At 36.1% G+C, this 21,330-nt stretch overlaps 1 protein-coding gene across 1 annotated transcript in view; it reads left to right on the top strand.

Moving 5' to 3' along the window:
* GPR158 (G protein-coupled receptor 158) overlaps positions 1 to 21,330 on the top strand; it is a 486,825-nt gene that overhangs the window by 439,894 nt on the left and 25,601 nt on the right. The gene's annotated exons all lie outside the window — the stretch shown is intronic.

Below are 21,330 nucleotides of genomic sequence, written 5' to 3'. Positions count from 1 at the left end.
CCTAAGCCTTAAAAAAGACATACATATGCAAATCATGGAAGCCCAATAAATCCCAAATAGAATGAATCCAAATAGACCCACTCCATGATGCATACTAATTAGTATTTCAAATACTGAAGAGAAAAGAGAAAGTCCTGAAAGCAGCAAGAGGAAAGTGATTCATCATATACAAGGGAAGCTGCATAAGACTAAGTTGTGACTATTCAATGGCCATCATGGAAGTGAGAAGGCAGTATGACATATTTAAGATTCTGAAAGAGAAAATTGCCAGCCAAGACTTTTTTAAATGATCTTTTAAATTGTGAAATATAGCATATATACAAAAAAGCAATAAATTACTGAGTACCTTTTAACAAATAGTTATAGAACAGATTTTAAAGTTTGACATGGATTACAGTTCTATGATTTTTCATTTTTTCTTCTAGCTGCTCCAAGAAACTGGAGATCAACAGAAATATCAATATAAAGATTCAGCAGTCATACTCATTTGTTAACTCCTATCCTCTCAGTTATAATCCTCTTTTTCTTTAAATAGCATATATACATAAAAATAGTATTTAAGTACATCACCACAGTTAGATGTAGAACAGATTTCAGAGTTTGGTATGGGTTACAATTCCACAGTTTTAGGTTTTTAGTTCTAGCTTCTCTAAGGTACTAGAGACTAAAAGAAGTATCAGTATAATGATTCAGCACTCATACTCATTTGTTAAACCCAACCTTCTTTGTTTAATTCCACCATCACCTTTGGTCTTTCTCCCACTCTTAAGATGCATTTGGGCTGTGGCCATTCTAACTTTTTCATGTTGGAAGGGGCTGTCAATAATATGCGATAGGGGGATGAAACTAATTGATATTCTGGAAAGGCTGGCCTCTCTGCATTTCAGGACTTATCTGATCCAGGGGCCCATTTGGTGGTTGTAGGTTTCTGGAAAGTTACCCTAGGGCATGGAATCTTTATAGAATCTTATATGATATCCTAGATATTCTTTAGGATTGGCAAGAATGGTTTTGGTTGGAGTTTGGCACACTATGATAAGTAGCAGCGTCTAACAGAAGCATGTGTAAGTGTGAACGCCAATGTAGCTTCTTGACTCTATTTGAACTCTCTCAGCCACTGATACCTTAATTGTTTCACTTATTTTCCCCCTTTTGGTCAGGATGGCATTGTTGATCCCAAGGTGCCAGGGCCATGCTTATCCCTGGGAGTCATCTCCCACACCGCTAGAGAGACTTTCATCCCTGGATGTCATGTCTCATGTAGGCAGGAGGGCAATGGTTTCACTTGCAGAGTTGGGCTTAGAGAGAGAGAGAGAGAGACCACATCTGAGCAACAAAAGAGGTCCTCCTGAGGTGACTCTTAGGCATACCTATAGATAAACTAATCTCTGCTATATACGTAAGCTTCACAAGAACAAGCCTGAAGTTCAAAGGCTTAGGCTATTGATTTGGGTGTCACTAATGTTTGGCACAGTATCTAAGGTTTCTCCAGTGGTAAAGTTTAATATTTCCATAATTTTCTCCCATCCCTCAAGGGACTTTGCCAATACTTTTTTGATTATCTGCCTAATATACTCTGGGATATATCCAGGCATAACATTAAACTGTACAGGATTAAAGGCTCTCATTTCTTATTCTGGGCTCCCTGTGTTTGGGTTGTTTAAGTGATTTATCTAGACATGATGAGTTAAATTATGTGCTACAGAAAATTCAGGTTCTGGACATAATGAAACTTTCTTCCTTTGGTCTCAAATATATATATATATATATTACTAGGAAAAAAAACATGACATGATCATTTATATAATATAAATATGCTTAACTAAGCATAAGGAAATATACTGACTCACTATATGTTATCAATTAAGAGAATTTCAAAATAATTACTTGTAAGACCACATATATTACTATAAGCAATATTAAGAAAATGAAAGCCAAAACTCTCTGATATTCAGAAGTCTGAAGCACTTATTGTCCATCTTTTTAAAAAGAGCCGATTCCAAAGGAATCCTTCCTTGGGCTCCCTTGGTTCACTGCCAAAACGTTTATTCACCACTGAAATACTTCTGGGATCTGTGGAAAAATGACTTAAAGTTAAAAAAATTTTATCGAATTCACTAAATAAAGAAAAATTTAATCATTTAAAAAAGAAATGCAGGACAAGTAAATGGTATATTAAATACATAAAACAACTTTAATAACTACTGATTATGTAATGAAAAATATAACTGATGAGAACACCAAAGTGAAATTTGGTAGTTGAAGATAGAAACTCTCAACCATCATTTATTACTGTTATTTTAACTGTTATTTAAAACTGTTGAGAATCTTTTTCAATTTAATTTTTTATATTAGTATAAACACATGAAAAGCACTCCCCGAATAAAGTAAATGTTTCCTTGGACTGGAAAGCCTGTATTTTACAAATGGCATCCATATTTCTGAATATTTTAGTGCACATTAAATAACAGGGATACAAAATTAAACAAGTCTGTCCCTTAAGTAGGCATTGGCTTCTGTAACATCAACTAATATTGCCCCTTTTCAAATTCATCTCTTTAAATCAATCAACATAGATCAGAAAGAAATACCATATGCTTTACCATATATTGACTTTGTCAGTTGAACCGGTAGAGATTTTTCTGGAGAACATATTCATCTCTTTTGTTTCACTAGTGTATTTTAAGACTCAGGATCTATGCTAAGAGGTAGAGGCACTTGTCACTAAACCTGTTACCCACCACCCCCAGTAGTTTTTGTTAGTTTTTTTTTAAACAAATTCATGGCTGCCCAAGAAGAAAACGTAATTTGTAACTTTTCACATGCATTTTTAAACTTATTTTTATTTTTAACTTTTGTAATGTATTTTCCAAGTTTTCTAAGTTATTAACTTTATTAACTTGCAATAATCCTCCTTTTAAAGTAGAATATAAAAATTTTCTCAGTGCGTCAGAAGAATGACTTACATTGCTCAAAATTATCTCTGACAGTGCTAAGATTTAATCATTTGAGTCAGTGTCAAGAAAGATACAACTCAAAATACTAACATAATATATAGTGGTAAATGTTTTGAAAAAAGCAAACTAGTTTCCTATTTACAATTCTTAGAAAAAGTCTACTATAAAAATATTGTTTTCTTTACCTGTTATGTAACCAATGATGTAACATACATGTATCCAATAAAAAATATATTGTTTTCTTCCTCATATATTTCCTTGCCTTGATAATGTTAAAATATATCTAGATTCTCTCCAGAATTAGGAGCAAAACATTCTACTATAGATCATTCTTTCACATGGCCTGTGTATTTTTCAAGGCACTCTAAAAACTTAGGAATGACACTAAAAGAAAAATTTTCTTCTTGCATACTGATCTTTTAGGCAGATTTCCCCTCAAACTTTTCTAAACTAAACATTATCATAACTGGGTTTTTTTCTGGAATTTCATTTTCCATGGTACAGTCCCTAGGTTATTTTTGTTTTATTTGGAGCCACTCCTTCATTTTCAACTTGCTCAGCAGGCAAGTAACTGCTTCTGGCGTCCATGGAAACTGGATCCCTGCGGCTGTGCGAACGCGTTCTTGTTCCACCAACGTTTTGCTGTGTTGTAGGACCTAGTGATATGGGTGGGAAAGTACAAGGTATTCTTCCATGATGGATGTGATATGGTAATAAGAGACTGAGCTCTAAAGGAACCCAGGGAATTGGGAGACTAGAAGGTATACCAGGAGGAACCCAGTCTGTTTTATTCAAATTATTTGCTGTCCCAGTAACTCTTTCATTAGAAGAGTTTTCTAATTTTAATCCCATTTCTGTTCTAAATGGGAAGAATCCCATTAAGCTGGAGACTTCATAGAGAGTATGGAATTCTGGATATTTTTTTACTTGTTCAACGCCATCTCTTAAAATATGCTCTGTGAAGAGGCACGTGTCATCAGAAAGCATATTATGAGCTTGTGCACATTTCTTTGCAGAATTCTGCAAGAACTTTAGGAATTCAGTAACTTCTTCATCCACATGTTTTTTCCACATCCAAGTACTACAAATAGCCATTTTTAATTATTCCAACAGTTTTGGAATTTGTAGTAATTTTTGCATACCAAAAGTACAAGTCCACATAACTTCTCTGTTTTCTGTGAACCAAGAGGAATGATAAAGAACTCTTGGTTTTGGGAGAAGAACCATTCCAACTCTGGTTTAACTTTTTCTTTGTTTAAGCTGCTGAACTAACTACCGGTTCATTTTCTACAGAGCTTGCTGAGGCATTCAAATTTTCTCCTATACATCTGTTAGATAAAATACGTAGTTCTCTTAAACTTAGAGTCATGGAATGATCTTTATAATTTTCTCGAGAGAAATGTGTCTTAGGTTATTTTGTGGGGAAACATCCCTCTTCATGGTGCTTTATCTATGATATTTCATTAAATTTTAAGGTTTTTGCATATTATACACAAACCAAGTAAGGCTTCAGAGACTGTGAGCTCCAGTTCAGTCTTGGTTCACCCATGGCCTTCTTGATGCTCACTACTAGTATTCTGCTTACAAAGCTGCTGCCTGGCAGTATAGGCTCCAGTTGAGACAAGAGGAGGAGTCCCTCCAGAATCTACACTCACCTCCAGCCAAGGACCCAACAATTCATCCCACTCCTCACATTGATCTAGCCAAGACTTCTTTAACCAGCAAAGCTTTCCTTCAAACATGAAGGAGAGATAAAAATCTTCAAATACAAACAAATGCTGAGAGAATTTGTTAACAAGAGACCCGCCCTGCAAGAAATACTAAAGGGAATTATGTTAGCTGGAAAAAAAAAAAGGCACGAGAGACAGAGGTCTAGAGAAGGCAAGAATTAAAGAACATTAATAAAGATAACTTAAAGGTTGTAAAGAGAGAGAGGGAAAAAAATACATCCTACAAATAAAACCCAAAGGATAAGATGGTTGTCTCTAATACTGCCTCCACAGTAATAACTTTGTATGCTGTGCTGGTTTGTAAGGATGTATGTACCCTAGAAAAGCCATGTTTTAATCCTAATCCCATTTTGTAAAGGCAGCTGTTTCTTCTAATCCCTATTCAGCAGTGTATGTTTGAAACTATAATCAAATCATCTCCCTGGAGATGTGATTTAATCAAGAGTGGTTGCTAAGATGGAATAGGTGGAAGTATGTCTCTACCCATTTGGGTGGGTCTTGATTGGTTTCTGGAGTCCTATAAAAGAGGAAACATTTTGGAGAATGATGGAAATTCAGAGAGAGCAAAGAATGACATAGCCACGAGAAGCAGAGTTTACCAGCCAGAGACTTTTGGAAATGAAGGAGGAAAATGCCTTCCAGGGAGCTTCATGAAACAGAAAGCCAGGAGAGAAAGTTAGTAGATAACACTGTGTTCACCATGTGCCCTTCCAGCTGAGAGAGAAGTCCTAAATATGTTTGCCATGTGCCTTGTCACTTGAGAGAGAACCCTGAACTTCATTGGCCTTCTTGAACTAAGGTATCTTTCCCTGATGCCTTAGATTGGATGTTTCTACAGATTTGCTTTAATTGGGACATTTTCTTGGCCTTAGAATGGTTAACTAGCAACTTATTAAATTCCCCTTTTTAAAAGCCATTCTGTTTCTGGTATATCACATTCCAGAAGCTAGCAAACTAGAACATATGCAAACAGATTAAATTCTTCAATAAAAAGATACAGATTGGCAGAATGGATTAAAAAGTCTGATCCATCTATATGCTGTTTACAAGTGACTCATCTTAGACTGAAGGATGCAAATATATTGAAAGTGATAGGATGGAAAAAATATTCCATGTAAGCTGTAACCAAAAGAAAGCAGGAGTAACTATACTAATATCAGACAAAATAGAGCTTAAATGTGAATGTGTCATAAGAGACAAGGAAGGATACTATATGCTAATAAAAGGGACAATTCACCAAGAAGAAATAAGAATCATAAATGTTTATACACCCAATCAAGGAGCTCCAAAGTACATAGGCAAACACTGGCAAAACTGAAGGGAGAAATAGACATCTTTACATTAACAGTGGGAGACTTCAATACACCACTCTTTTCTCTAGATAGAGCAATCAGACAGAGGATCAATAAGGAAATAGATAACCCAAACTACATGACAAATGAATTAGACCTAACAGATATATATAGTTAGTTTAGACCTAACAGATATGTATAGTTAGTTGCATCCTAAAATACCAGGATATACATTCATATATATATATATATCATATGCTGGAGAACAAAACAAGTCCCAATAAATTTAGAATGGTTGAAAATAATCAAAACATTCTCTCTGACCATAATGGAATGAAGCTGGAAATCAATAACTACCAAAGAAATAGAAATTTCATGAATATATGGAGGTTAAACAGCACATTCTTAAATAACCAGTGGGTCAAAGAAGAAATTGCATGAGAAATTGGTAAATACCTAGAAACGAATGAAATGAGAACACAACATATCAAAACCTATGAGATACAGCAAAGGTGGTGCTGAGAGGGAAATTTATAGCTCTAAAAGCATACATTAAAAAGGGAAAAAGAGCCAAAACCAATAATCTAACTGAACGACTGAAGAAGTTAGAGAAAGAACAGCAAACTAACCCTAACAATGATTAAAGCAGAAATAAGTGAACTGGAGAACAAAAAATATGGAGAGACTCAGTAAAACCAAAAGTTGGTTCTTTGAGAAGCTCAAGATTGGCAAACCCTTGGCTAGGCTGGCAAAGTAAAAAAGAGAAGATCCAAATTAACAAAATTAGAAACAAGAGGGAGATTCTTACTATGGATCCCAAAGAAATTTAAAAAAAAAATTTAAGAGGATACTACAAACAACTGTATGCCAACAAACTAGAAGACTTAGAAGAAATGGACAATTTTCTAGAAACATGAACATCCCACACTGACCCACGAAGAAATAAAAATCCTCAACAAACCAATCATAAGTAAAGAGATTCAGTCATCAAATACCTCCCTACAAAGAAAAGCCCAGGGCCAGATGGCGTCACAGGGAGTTCTACCAGCATTCCAAAAAGAATTAACATCATCCTTGCTCTTCTAAAAACCTGAAGAAAAAGGAACACTGCCTCACTCATTTTATGAGGCTAACATCTCTCTAATACCCAAACCGGACAAAGATCCCACGAGAAAGGAAAACTGCAGAATAATCTCCCTAATGAATATAGATGCAAAAATTCTCAACAAAATACTTGCAAATCAAATTCAAAGGCATATTAACATAATTATATACCACTACCAAGTGGGGTTCATTCTAGGCATGCAAGGATGATTCAATGTAAAAAAATTAATGTAATAAAACACATTAACAAATTGAAAGGGATAAATCACATGATCATCTTGACGGATGCTGAAAAAGCATTTAACAAAATTCAGCATCTTTTTCTGATAAAAAACACTTCAAAAGGTAGGAATTGAGGGAAACTTCCTCATTGTGATAAAAGGCATATACAAAAAACCCACAGCCAGGATTATATTCAACAGAAGGAGACTAAAAGCCTTCCTCCTAAGATCAGGAATAAGACAAGGATGCCCATTGTCTTCACTATTGTTCAGCATTTTGCCAGAAGTTCTATCTGGAGCAATCAGGCAAGAAAAAGAAATAAAAATCATCTAATCCAGAAAAGAAGTTGTAAAACTCTATTTGCAAATGACAGGATCCTATATCTGGAAAATCCTGAGAAATTCACAACAAAGTTACTTGCACTAATAAGCAAATTTAGCAAAGTGGCAGGGTATAAGATTAATGTGCAAATGTCAGTAATGTTTCTGTACACTGGCAATGACCTAATTGAAGAGGCAATTAAGAAAAAAATTCTATTCGCAGTAACAACTAAAAGAATCAAGTGTCTAGAAATAAATTTAACTAGGATGTAAAGGACCTCTACACAGAAAACTACAAGACTTTGCTAAAAGAAATCAAATAAGGCCTAATGGGTGGAAAGATATATTGTGTTCATAGATAGGAAGGCTAAATATCGTGAATAAGTCAATTCTACCCAAATTAACCTACAGACCCAAATTAACCTACAGATCCAACGCAATACCAATCAAATTTCCAAAAACCTACTTTGTAGACTTGGAAAAGCTAGTTGCCAAATTTATTTTGAAGGGAAAGAGGCCTCAAATTGCCAGACATCCTAAAAAAAGGAACAAATTGGAGGACTTAACAACTTTAAAGCTTAAAAAGTCAGTGTTCAAAACAGCAAAACAGCATGGGATTGGCACAACAATAGATATATTGATCGGTGGAATTGAATCAAGAGTTTGGAAATAGACCCCCAGATGTATGGTCAGTTGATGTTCAACAAGGCCCCAAAATCCACTGAACTGCAACAGAGTAGTTTTTTCAATAAATGAGGCTTGGAGAAGTGAATATCCATAACACAGGAAAGAAAGAGGACCCTACTTCACTCCTTATACAAAAAATCAACTCAAAGTGGATCAAAAGCCTATATATATAAGAACTAACACCATAAACTAGTAGAAAATGTAGGAATTATTTACAAGACTTAGTAATAGGAGTAGCTTCATAGACCTCACATCTGAAGCACAAGCAACCAAAAAAAAAAGATAGATAAATGGGAACTCCTCAAAATCAAATGCTTCTGTGCCTTATAGGACATTGTCCAAAAAGTGAAGAGGCAGCCAACTCAATGGGAGAAGATATTTGTAAACTATATATCTGATAAAGATTTGATATCCAGTATTTGTAAAAAAATCCCATAACTCAACCACTAAGAGGAAACAACCCAGTTATAAAATGGGAAAAAAGTATGACTAGACATTTTTCTAAAGAAGAAATACAAATGGCCACAAAGCACATGAAAATATGTTAGTCTTCATTAGCTTTAGGGAAATGTAAATCAAAATCACAATCTATAAGAATGGCTACAGTTGAACAAACAGGAAACTACAAATGTTGGAGAGGATGTGGAGAAATTTTTGCAACATTTATCCACTGCTGATGGGAATGTCACACACCAGCATTCATAGTGTCATTATTCACAGTTGCCAAAGATGGAAACAATCCAAGTGTCCATCAACAGAAGAGTGGATATACGAACTGTGGTATATAATACAATGGAATATTATGCAGCAGTGAGAATAAATGAGGTCCCAAGTACATGACAACAAGGATGAACCTTGAGGACATGATGCTGAGAAAATAAGCCAGGCACAAAAGGATAGATACTATGTGACTCACTAATATGAATTCTCCAGAAAATGTAAATTCACCCTTAAAAGCACTAGTTGGGAACTTCAATTCAGTGTCATCAGAAAGCAGGGAAGATTCTTGACTTGTTCCCAGTTGTAAATGAAAATGCTTCTAAATCTTCAGCAGTTAAGAATGATGTTATTTGCCTTTTCAGATTAAGAAAGTTTCTTTGTATTGTTAAAGACTTTATCAGAAACATTTACTGAATTTTTTATGCCTCTGTTGAGATGACTGCATGTTTTTTTCTCTACTAATGTATTGATATGCTGAATTTTTAAAAAAAAAATCTAATTACTTTTACAACCTCTACTGCTACTACCGTACCAGACTGCTATCATTCTTACCTGGACTATTGTGTTAGCCTGATTACAGTCTGTTCAATAGCAATCAGAGTGATTCTTCTGAAATCTCAGGTGATGATTCTTCTCTGTTCTATACCCTTGAATGCACTTCCATTTCACTCAAAATAACATTCCAAAGTCTTACCATTGTCTACAAAGCCCTTCGTGATCTGGTTTTCTGCTGCCCATTCATTCTCCATGTTTTTACCCTGCTGGATTCTCCACCAAACCTGTTGTATCAGTTATCTTTACTGCTAACAACCCCAGAATCCAGGGGCAGTTAACAGCAACCGTTTGTTTAGCTCGATTCTGGGACTTGGCAGTTTTGGCTAGGCTTATCTGTTTGTTTCTTTTGTCAGTCTTCACTGGCTCACTTATGCAGCTCTTCCCTGGGAGTACTGGCTTTACTGCGTCCTGTAAGTTTTAGCCTATTGTGTTTACCTTTTCATTCATCTCTAAGTATTTTCTAAATTTCCTGTGATTTCTCCTTTACCCATTGGTTGTTTTATGAATTTCCACATATTTATGAATTTTTTAGATTTACTTCTGTTATTGATTTCTGATTTCACTCTATTGTCATCAGAGAAGATACTTTGGGTGATGTCATTATATTTAAATTTATTGGGACTTGTTTTGTGAACATCCTCAAGAATGTTCTATGTGCACTGAGAAGAATGTGTATTATGCTATTATTGGGTGGAATGTTCTATAAATGGCTGTTAAAACTAGTTGGTTTATAGTGTTGTTCAACTCTTCTACTTCCTTCTTGATTTTCAGTGTAGTTGTTTCTCCCATTATTGAAAAAGATGTATTGAAGTCTCCAACTATTATTATTGAAGTCTGTTTCTTCCCTCGATTCTGTTAGTTTAGTTGTTGTTGATAAACTTTGGGGCTCTGTTAGGTGCATTTATGCTTATAATTGTTATATATTTTTGATTGATTAATACTTTTATCATTACATATTTTGTTCTTTATTTCTTCTAACAATTTATTTTCTAAAATATTTTTCTATTGTTAAGATAGCCATTTCAGCTCTCTTGGTTACTGTTTGCATGGAATACCTTTTTTCCTCTAGTTTTCTTTTGACCTATTTGTGCCTTTAGATCTAAATGGATTCTCTTTTCAATAGTATATAGTTGGTTCTTGTTACTTTTAAATCCATTCTGCAATATCTGCCTTTTTTTAAAGAAGGCTATTATTAAGTACAGACAACTTTTTAATACATTATTAATACAAATAGGAAAATGTCTTTTAATGAATATGATATATCAAAGATCTTAAGGGGATGTCAGTCCTTTATAATACATATCTAAAATCCATCCAGTGACCAAGGAGTGGCTTTAGTTTACTTCTGAAAATGAATTTTCAAGAAATTGTTGAGAAACTTAATGAACTTGGTGACTTGTCAGCATTGACGGTGGTCTGACAGGGAGCAACCTCCAGTTTTTTTTAATGTTCACTTCAGGATGCTTTTGCCAAGAATTGAATATCTGCACATTTACAAGAGGTAATCATCACCTCATAATGTTTATCACACACATTTATATCCCGGCATTTCTATGAAGGCAGTAAGATTAATAGGAATTAGACTCAAATGGAAAACGTCTGATTAAATTAATACAGCAGAAGGCTGGATGGCTGGAAGATCACCCTTTTTAGGTGATGCTGGAAAAATGGAACATCTTTATTTTTATTATGAGAGTATTTAAACTCTGTTGTCAGCATAATAAACATTTAAAAGTTTATCTGGCAGGCTAGAGCAGTCAGGCCATTGGGAGGGCAACTGCACTGATCTTAGGCCTGTCAGGAAAAATCTGCTCAGAGCAGTGGGTCTCAAACTTTAGCCTTCATCGGAATTATCTGAAAGCTTATTTTAAATACAAATTACTGGATCCTACCCCCAGAGTTTCTGGTTTAGTAAGTCTGGGATGGGACCCCAAAACTTGCATTTCTGAGTTTTCTAGGTGATGCTAAGGCTTCCGATTTGGGAGCCATCCTTTGAGAACTACTAACATAAGGGAATAGGCAGGAATTAGCTGAACTAGGAGTTTGTGTGGATGGGGGGAGGGAAAAGGCCTACGATGGTCTGCAGGGTGGGGTAGGTCCCCGGGACAGAGAGAGTGGTGTCAGATCAGCCTGCCAGAAGATGCTGATATTTAAGGGCTCTGTACCATGCTAAGGAGCCAGGTTTCAGGTGGGTTATAAATAAGGGAGCAACATGATTAGAAGTGCCATTTAGAAGAACCATTGTGGCTAACATAGGTTGTGGATCAAAGGTGGGCAAAACCGGTCAGGCAACTGGTTAGGAAGCTGCTGTGGGAGCAGACTGTGGTGAGGCACTGTACAGGAGCACGAGGATGGAGAAAATTAGATGGCTTCGAACAGTATTTAGGAGGCAGAAATTTAACTCTTGCTTCTTCATCTGTTGAATGAATGTGTGTGAGAGAAAGGGATCTGTTTATGTCCAGTAGGTCACTGAGTATCCAGATGTTGAACTCATGAGGTTGATCTGAGATGAAGATATGGATTTGGGACCCACTGCATGTAGATGATAACTGAAACCAGAGAATAAATGGAATTACTTGGGTGCAATAGAAGTAGAGTGAGAATGGAAAGGGGCTAAGTTTAGAGGACCCTTAAGGAATACCACCATGTGAGGGGAAGACTGAAAAGAAGAATTTGTAATGGTGACTGACGAAGTAGTAGGAAGAAAGTCAAGAGAATGTGATATAATGGAAGCCAAGTGCATTAGTCCTGCCAAATGCTGGAGAGCGATCAAGTAAATTAAAGAGTGAACAATCTTGATTCGACATGAAGGGAATAATTGATAACCTAGGTAAAAATCCTTGCAGTGGAGTTGTATGAGCTCATATCAGAGATGTATGGGAAGTGAGAATATCAAGACATGTAAAAGCAGTAGATAATTCCTGGGTTGCCCTTTCTCGTCATCATTTCAGCATGCTTTCCACGAATTTATCTACTGCTAATAATAAGAATTAAATGTATGCTTTAAATATGTATTTTAGTATTAAATTCTGGAAATTCTTGCAGCCTTCTTGTATATATTGCCACTTGCCTTAGAAATAGTGAGACTTCTGAACAGATGGCAGCCTAAAGATTTATCTTTGAAAATATGCTGGAAAAAAATCATCTGTACAAGAATTCTAATGATTGTATCTTTTCCTACAGTTGCATTTTGGACAAACACATGTCTTGAGATTCTTCATTAGAGCTTGAGTACTAGGAAGTGAATTAATAAGAGCTCATTTTTGAAAGACATAACAGCATTTCCTCATTTTGTTTTGAGGCAGGGCTAGAAAAATGCATTTTATTCCATTTCTTAAAACTCAATATTCTGAAATACTTATAGTGAGGTGCAGAGTTGTGTCATTATGTTTCCTAGTATTTGAACGCCAACAGAATCAATAATGAGAGATTCATGAGGGCTTTTGCTTTGGTTTTTCCTCTCTGCAAATGCAGTTAAAGGTCGTATGGCAATCCTGGGTTCTCAGGCTATACAATAAATAGCCGGAAGTTCATCTGGAGAACATGAAAATTTATGAGAAGTTAGAAGATAGAATTTCTTGAAAAAAAAAATCACCAAACTGGTTTCTATAGATTTCCTTTACAAAAGATAAATAATCTGATTAAGAAGTATTAAAAGAGACAATTATTTAACAAAACCACTATTAGCTCTCTTTGAGGTTTAGAGTTGCAGTGGGGATTCTGAAAATCTTCAGGTGTCAGAAAACAAATTATTTAGCTAATCTTGGCCATGGAAATAAAATATAAAACATAACTATTTTTCTCTGAATTAGTGATTCTCAACCTAATGAAGACAGTGCTTCGTAAATGTAGGGATTGGAAACTTCTTGCAACAACTTGAAAGCTTTCTGAGTTCCTGTGTATTGAGGACCAAATTTCCACTTCAGCTAAAAAGTTCCACCCACTGTCCCCCAAAGATGGCTTATAATTTCCTGACAAAAATTTTAATTTCCCTTAAAGGTTTCTGTCACTTCTAAGAGTTGTTTAAACCTTTTTATCTTTATGCCTAAACTGCTAATTACAATGAAAACCTTCTTCTCCGACTTCCGGAGAAGATGGCGGCTTAGTAAGACACGCGGATCTTAGTTCCTCCTCCAGAACAGCTACTAGGGGAGTAGAAACGATACAGAACAGCTCCCAGAGCCACGACAGATCAAAAAGACAGCGTACCCCATCCTGGAATGGCTGACAAGCTGAGAGAACCCACTCCGGTGAGATCGCCGAGGGGCGTGGGCTTAACCAGGCGGGGCGGCAAGCGGCCGGAATCCCTCCCTTCCCCCTTCCTGGGCTGGCTGGGAAAATTGGACAGGTGGTCCCCTCAAACCACGGCGGCTGGCGCCCACACCATGTGCAGCCCCCCGGACCAACTGAGAGAATTGGATCGGAAATCCCCAGGCCGCGGAGATCGGTGACGGGAATGGTGCACTCTCCAGGGCTGCGGCGGCTGGCGCCCTCCCACCATGCTTGGTGCCCCGGGCCGACTAGGAAATTCTGACGGGCACTTTCCCGGGCTGCGGTGGCCGGCGACCCTCCCCGCGTTTGGACCCCAGGCCAGCTGGCACTCTTCCAAGCCGCTTCGGCTGGCGAAGCTCCCCGACGGCGAGAGTTTTCCAAAGTTAAAGGACCCACAGCACCTTTTACTGGTGGGACCCGCAGACAAATGTGTGCCATGAGCGCCACCTACTGGGCAGGATAAGAAAAACAGAACCCAGAGATTTCACAGAAAAATCTTCCAAACTGTTGAATCCAACACCCAGGGAAATCTGTCTAAATACCTAGGCGCCAGCAGAAGATAATGGATCACGCTCAAAAAATTGAAAATATGGCCCAGTCAAAGGAAGAAACCATAGTTCAAATGAGATACAGGAGCTGAGACAACTAATGCTGAATATACGAACAGAAATGGAAAACCTCTTCAAAAACGAAATCGATAAATTGAGGGAGGACATGAAGAAGACGGGCTGAATAAAAAGAAGAAATAGAAAAACTGAAAAAACAAATCACAGAGTTTATGGGAGTGAAGGACAAAGTAGAAAAGATGGAAAAAACAATGGATACCTACAATGATAGATTTAAAGAGACAGAAGATAGAATTAGTGATTTGGAGGATGGAACATCTGAATTCCAAAAAGAAACAGAAACTGTCAGGAAAAGAATGGAAAAATTTGAACAGGGTATCAGGGAACTCAAGGACAATATGAACCGCACAAATATACGTGTTATGGGTGTCCCAGAAGGAGAAGAGAAGGGAAAAGGAGGAGAAAAACTAATGGAAGAAATTATCACTGAAAATTTCCCAACTCTTATGAAAGACCTAAAATTACAGATCAAGAAGTGCAGCGCACCCCAAAGAGATTAAACCCATATAGGCGTTCTCCAGGACACTTAATAGTTAGAATGTCAGAGGTCAAAGAGACAGAGAGGATCTTGAAAGCAGCAAGAGAGAAACAATCCATCACATGCAAGGGAAACCCAATAAGACTATGTGTAGATTTCTCAGCAGAAACCATGGAGGCTAGAAGACAGTGGGATGATATATTTAAATTACTAAAAGAGAAAAACTGCCAACCAAGACTCCTATATCCAGCAAAATTATCCTTCAAAAATGAGGGAGAAATTAAAACATTCTCAGACAAAAAGTCACTGAGAGAATTTGTGACCAAGAGACCAGCTCTACAAGAAATACTAAAGGGAGCACTAGAGTCAGATACAAAAAGACAGAAGAGAGAGGTATGGAGAAGAGTGTAGAAAGAAGGAAAATCAGATATGATATATATAATACAAAAGACAAAATGGTAGAGGAAAATATTATCCAAACAGTAATAACACTAAATGTTAATGGACTGAATTCCCCAATCAAAAGACATAGACTGGCAGAACGGATTAAAAAACAGGATCCTTCTATATGCTGTCTACAGGAAACACATCTTAGACCCAATGATAAACATAGGTTGAAAGTGAAAGGTTGGGAAAAGATATTTCATGCAAATAACAACCAGAAAAGAGCAGGAGTGGCTATACTAACATCCAACAAGTTAGACTTCAAATGTAAAACAGTTAAAAGAGACAAAGAAGGACACTATATACTAATAAAAGGAACAATTAAACAAGAAGACATAACAATCATAAATATTTATGCACCGAACCAGAATGCTCCAAAATACATGAGGAATACACTGCAAACACTGAAAAGGGAAATAGACACAAATACCATAATAGTTGGAGACTTCAATTCCCCACTCTCATCAATGGACAGAACATCTAGACAGAGGATCAATAAAGAAATAGAGAATCTGAATATTACTATAAATGAGCTAGACTTAACAGACATTTATAGGACATTACATCCCACAACAGCAGGATATACCTTTTTCTCAAGTGCTCATGGATCATTCTCAAAGATAGACCATATGCTGGGTCACAAAGCAAGTCTTAACAAATTTAAAAAGATTGAAATCATACACAACACTTTCTCGGATCATAAAGGAATGAAGTTGGAAATCAATAATAGGTGGAATTCCAGAAAATTCACAAATACGTGGAGGCTCAACAACACACTCTTAAACAACCAGTGGGTCAAAGAAGAAATTGCAAGAGAAATTAGTAAATTCCTCGAGGTGAATGAAAATGAAAACACAACATATCAAAACCTATGGGACGCAGCAAAGGCAGTGCTAAGAGGGAAATTTATTGCCCTAAATGCCTATATCAGAAAAGAAGGAAAGGCAAAAATGCAGGAATTAACTGTCCACTTGGAAGAACTGGAGAAAGAACAGCAAACTAATCCCAAAGCAAGCAAAAGGAAAGAAATAACAAAGATCAGAGCAGAAATAAATGAAATTGAAAATATGAAAACAGTAGAGAAAATCAATAAGACCAGAAGTTGGTTCTATGAGAAAATCAATAAGATTGATGGGCCCTTATCAAGATTGACAAAAAGAAGAAGAGAGAGGATGCAAATAAATAAGATCAGAAATGGAAGAGGAGACATAACTACTGACCTCACAGAAATAAAGGAGATAATAACAGGATACTATGAACAACTTTACGCTAATAAATACAACAATTTAGATGAAATGGACGGGTTCCTGGAAAAACACGAACAACCAACTTTGACTCAAGAAGAAATACATGACCTCAACAAACCAATCACAAGTAAAGAAATTGAATTAATCATTCAAAAGCTTCCTAAAAAGAAAAGTCCAGGACCAGACAGCTTCACATGTGAATTCTATCAGACATTCCAGAAAGAATTAGTACCAACTCTCCTCAAACTCTTCAAAAAAATCGAAGTGGAGGAAAAACTACCTAATTCATTTTACGAAGCCAACATCACCCTCATACCAAAACCAGGCAAAGATGTTACAAAAAAAGAAAACTACAGACCAATCTCTCTAATGAATATAGATGCAAAACTCCTCAATAAAATTCTAGCAAATCATATCCAACAACACATTAAAAGAATTATACATCATGACCAAGTAGGATTCATCCCAGGTATGCAAGGATGGTTCAACATAAGAAAATCAATTAATGTAATACACCATATCAACAAATCAAAGCAGAAAAATCACATGATCATCTCAATTGATGCAGAGAAGGCATTTGACAAGATTCAACATCCTTTCCTGTTGAAAACACTTCAAAAGATAGGAATTCAAGGGAACTTCCTTAAAATGATAGAGGGAATATATGAAAAACCCACAGCTAATATCATCCTCAATGGGGAAAAATTGAAAACTTTCCCCCTAAGATCAGGAACAAGACAAGGATGTCCACTGTCACCACTATTATTCAACATTGTGTTGGAGGTTCTAGCCAGAGCAATTAGACAAGAAAAAGAAATACAAGGCATCAAAATTGGAAAGGAAGAAGTAAAACTATCACTGTTTACAGACGATATGATACTATACGTCGAAAACCCGGAAAAATCCACAACAAAACTACTAGAGCTAATAAATGAGTACAGCAAAGTAGCAGGTTACAAGATCAACATTCAAAAATCTGTAGCATTTCTATACATGAGCAATGAACAAGCTGAGGGGGAAATCAAGAAATGAATCCCATTTACAATTGCAACTAAAAGAATAAAATACCTAGGAATAAATTTATCTAAAGATACAAAAAACCTATATAAAGAAAACTACGAAAACTGTTAAAAGAAATCACAGAAGACCTAAATAGATGGAAGGGCATACCGTGTTCATGGATTGGAAGACTAAATATAGTTAAGATGTCAATCCTACCTATATTAATTTACAGATTCAATGCAATACCAATCAAAATCCCAACAACTTATTTTTCAGAAATAGAAAAACCAATAAGCAAATTTATCTGGAAGGGCAGGGTGCCCCGAATTGCTAAAAACATCTTGAGGGAAAAAAACGAAGCTGGAGGTCTCGCGCTGCCTGACTTTAAGGCATATTATGAAGCCACAGTGGTCAAAACAGCATGGTATTGGCATAAAGATAGATATATCGACCAATGGAATCGAATAGAGTGCTCAGATATAGACCCTCTCATCTATGGACATTTGATCTTTGATAAGGCAGTCAAGTCAATTCACCTGGGACAGAACAGTCTCTTCAATAAATGGTGCCTAGAGAACTGGATATCCATATGCAAAAGAATGAAAGAAGACCCATGTCTCACACCCTATACAAAAGTTAACTCAAAATGGATCAAAGATCTAAACATTAGGTCTAAGACCATTAAACAGTTAGAGGAAAACGTAGGGAGATATCTTATGAATCTTATAATTGAAGGCGGTTTTATGGACCTTAAACCTAAAGCAAGAGCACTGAAGAAGGAAATAAATAAATGGGAACTCCTCAAAATTAAACACTTTTGTGCATCAAAGAACTTCATCAAGAAAGTAGAAAGACAGCCTACACAATGGGAGACAATATTTGGAAATGACATATCAGATAAAGGTCTAGTATCCAGAATTTATAAAGAGATTGTTCAACTCAACAACAAAAAGACAGCCAACCCAATTACAAAATGGGGAAAAGACTTGAAGAGACACCTCTCAGAAGAGGAAATACAAATGGCCAAAAGGCACATGAAGAGATGCTCAATGTCCCTGGCCATTAGAGAAATGCAAATCAAAACCACAATGAGATATCATCTCACACCCACCAGAATGGCCATTATCAACAAAACAGAAAATGACAAGTGCTGGAGAGGATGCGGAGAAAGAGGCACACTTATCCACTGTTGGTGGGAATGTCAAATGGTGCAACCACTGTGGAAGGCAGTTTGGCGGTTCCTCAAAAAGCTGAATATAGAATTGCCATACGACCCAGCAATACCATTGCTGGGAATCTACTCAAAGGACTTAAGGGCAAAGACACAAACGGACATTTGCGCACCAATGTTTATAGCAGCGTTATTTACAATTGCAAAGAGATGGAAACAGCCAAAATCTCCATCAACAGAAGAGTGGCTAAACAAACTGTGATATATACATACGATGGAATACTATGCAGCTTTAAGACAGGATAAACTTATGAAGCATGTAATAACATGGATGGACCTAAAGAACATTATGCTGAGTGAGTCTAGCCAAAAACTAAAGGACAAATACTGCATGGTCCCAATGATGTGAACCGACATTCGAGAATAAACTTGGAATATGTCATTGGTAACAGAGTCCAGCAGGAGTTAGAAACAGGGTAAGATAATGGGTAATTGGAGCTGAAGGGATACAGACTGTGCAACAGGACTAGATACAAAAACTCAAAAATGGACAGCACAATAATACCTAATTGTAAAGTAACCATGTTAAAACACTGAATGAAGCTGCATCTGAGCTATAGGTTTTTGTTTTGTTTTTTGTTTTTTTTTTTTTTTTTTGTTTGTTTGTTTTACTATTATTACTTTTATTTTTTTTCTCTATATTAACATTCTATATCTTTTTCGGTTGTGTTGCTAGTTCTTCTAAACCGAAGCAAATGTACTAAGAAACGATGATCATGCATCTATGTGATGATGTTAAGAATTACTGATTGCATATGTAGAATGGTATGATTTCTAAATGTTGGGTTAATTTCTTTTTTTTCTTTTTTTCCGTTAATTAATAAAAAAAAAAACCTTCTTCTCCAATATAATTGGGACTAGTGATTGGTTAATTAATTGATAAAAGCAGAAGGGCATTTAAAAAGTATATGATACTGTAATGTAAAACACAAATAAAAACTCACCAATTTTTTGAAATAAGGCCTCTGTTGTGACTATGGGTCTGATGTTTGGAGTTCATTCTTCTCGTTCCAGCATAGATTTCCACAGTGTATTATTGTATACAATCATGTATAATCACCTTATTTAGTATTTAGTTAAATTATATAATAGGATAACGAGTAAAACAGACATTACCAGATTTGGGAACAAATATAACTGGTTCTTAATGAGCAGCAGTTCACCCAGTTGGTGCAGAGATGCCTTGCAGCCTCCAGAAGGGAACCTGTGAGCTGCAGGCGGTGGCACCAGGCAGGATGTGTGCAGTACTCAGTGCGCTATCCCTGGGAATGGAGGGCGGCTGGGAATCTGGCAAACTGGATGAATGGAGATTGGGTGAAGGCTTCTAGTGTTCTCCCATTTGATACTATTATCTTTATGATATCATCTCACGGAAAAAAAATGAGAATAAGTGTTTTATTTAACATTTAGTAACTTTAGCCTGTGTGTTAGCAGAAGGACAATGCAGTTAAAGGTATAGGAATAAAAGGATAAATAATCTGCTAGAAAATAACTTTCTCTCCTAGATGTGTTAATCTGGGAAAGATTCCAAAGGCTTATGTGTATAAAAACAGCATAATATAGTCAGGCTGTTTCAGGTGTGTTTGTTTCATTTCTAGATTTCTAGTGATTTTTATGAGAAGTCATAGGATTTAAAAGTTTTGAAAGAAAGAGATGGAGAAGGTATAGACAGCTAGGAAAAAGCATTTTTGCCTTTTGGAAACTGATTCTCTCTTGTAGTGGTACATGTCATATTACAATTTCATGATAAAATGTCAGAATTTGGATGGGGGGATGGTAAGAAACTAAAATCACTTGAAGATGTAGCGCTGGAGTGGAAGAGTGGGTGGATGGTAAGGTTAGATTTTTGTCTTCACCTTCAGAGCTAGAACAGTCCTTACATAGTATCTAATCCAATAGTTCTCAACCTTGGTTATTTATTTAAATCATATATACAGGGGAAAAAAACACATTTTTAAAAAATCACTGTATTTCTTATAGGTTATCCAGTCTTCTTCCTTTATGCAATGACCTTATCCAATTAACATAATGTTTAAATATACCTCTCCTTGTTTTAATAATTATTTCATTATTTTTGATAATGTGATAAGATGACTATGAAGGGAGGTCAAATGAAATGATTTTCATAAAATAACTGTACTTTCTACTAGAAAAATGATATTTTAAAGAAAGACAAATCTTTTGACAGTATAATATTGAAAAATCTAACTACTTAATTTCAAGACTATTTTTGATCTCAGAAACCCTGTTTAGCTGAGCAAAATTTGTCTATGGACCTTTCGAAATTCCTGAGAATTATTTTCCCTGAAATGTTAAGACATACTCAAAAGAGCATGTGAATCTATTGACTCACTGATCTCTCATGAAGGCTATTTGTTTTGCTATTTGAAGGTAAACTAGACTGATAGTAAATAAATATACGATCAATTGGTTCTGTATTTTT

This window comes from Tamandua tetradactyla, chromosome 1, assembly GCF_023851605.1.
Source record: "Tamandua tetradactyla isolate mTamTet1 chromosome 1, mTamTet1.pri, whole genome shotgun sequence".
Classification (NCBI taxonomy): Eukaryota; Metazoa; Chordata; class Mammalia; order Pilosa; family Myrmecophagidae; genus Tamandua; species Tamandua tetradactyla.
The sequence above is the reverse complement of the archived record's forward strand: the minus strand, read 5'-3'. Positions and strand labels throughout refer to the sequence as shown.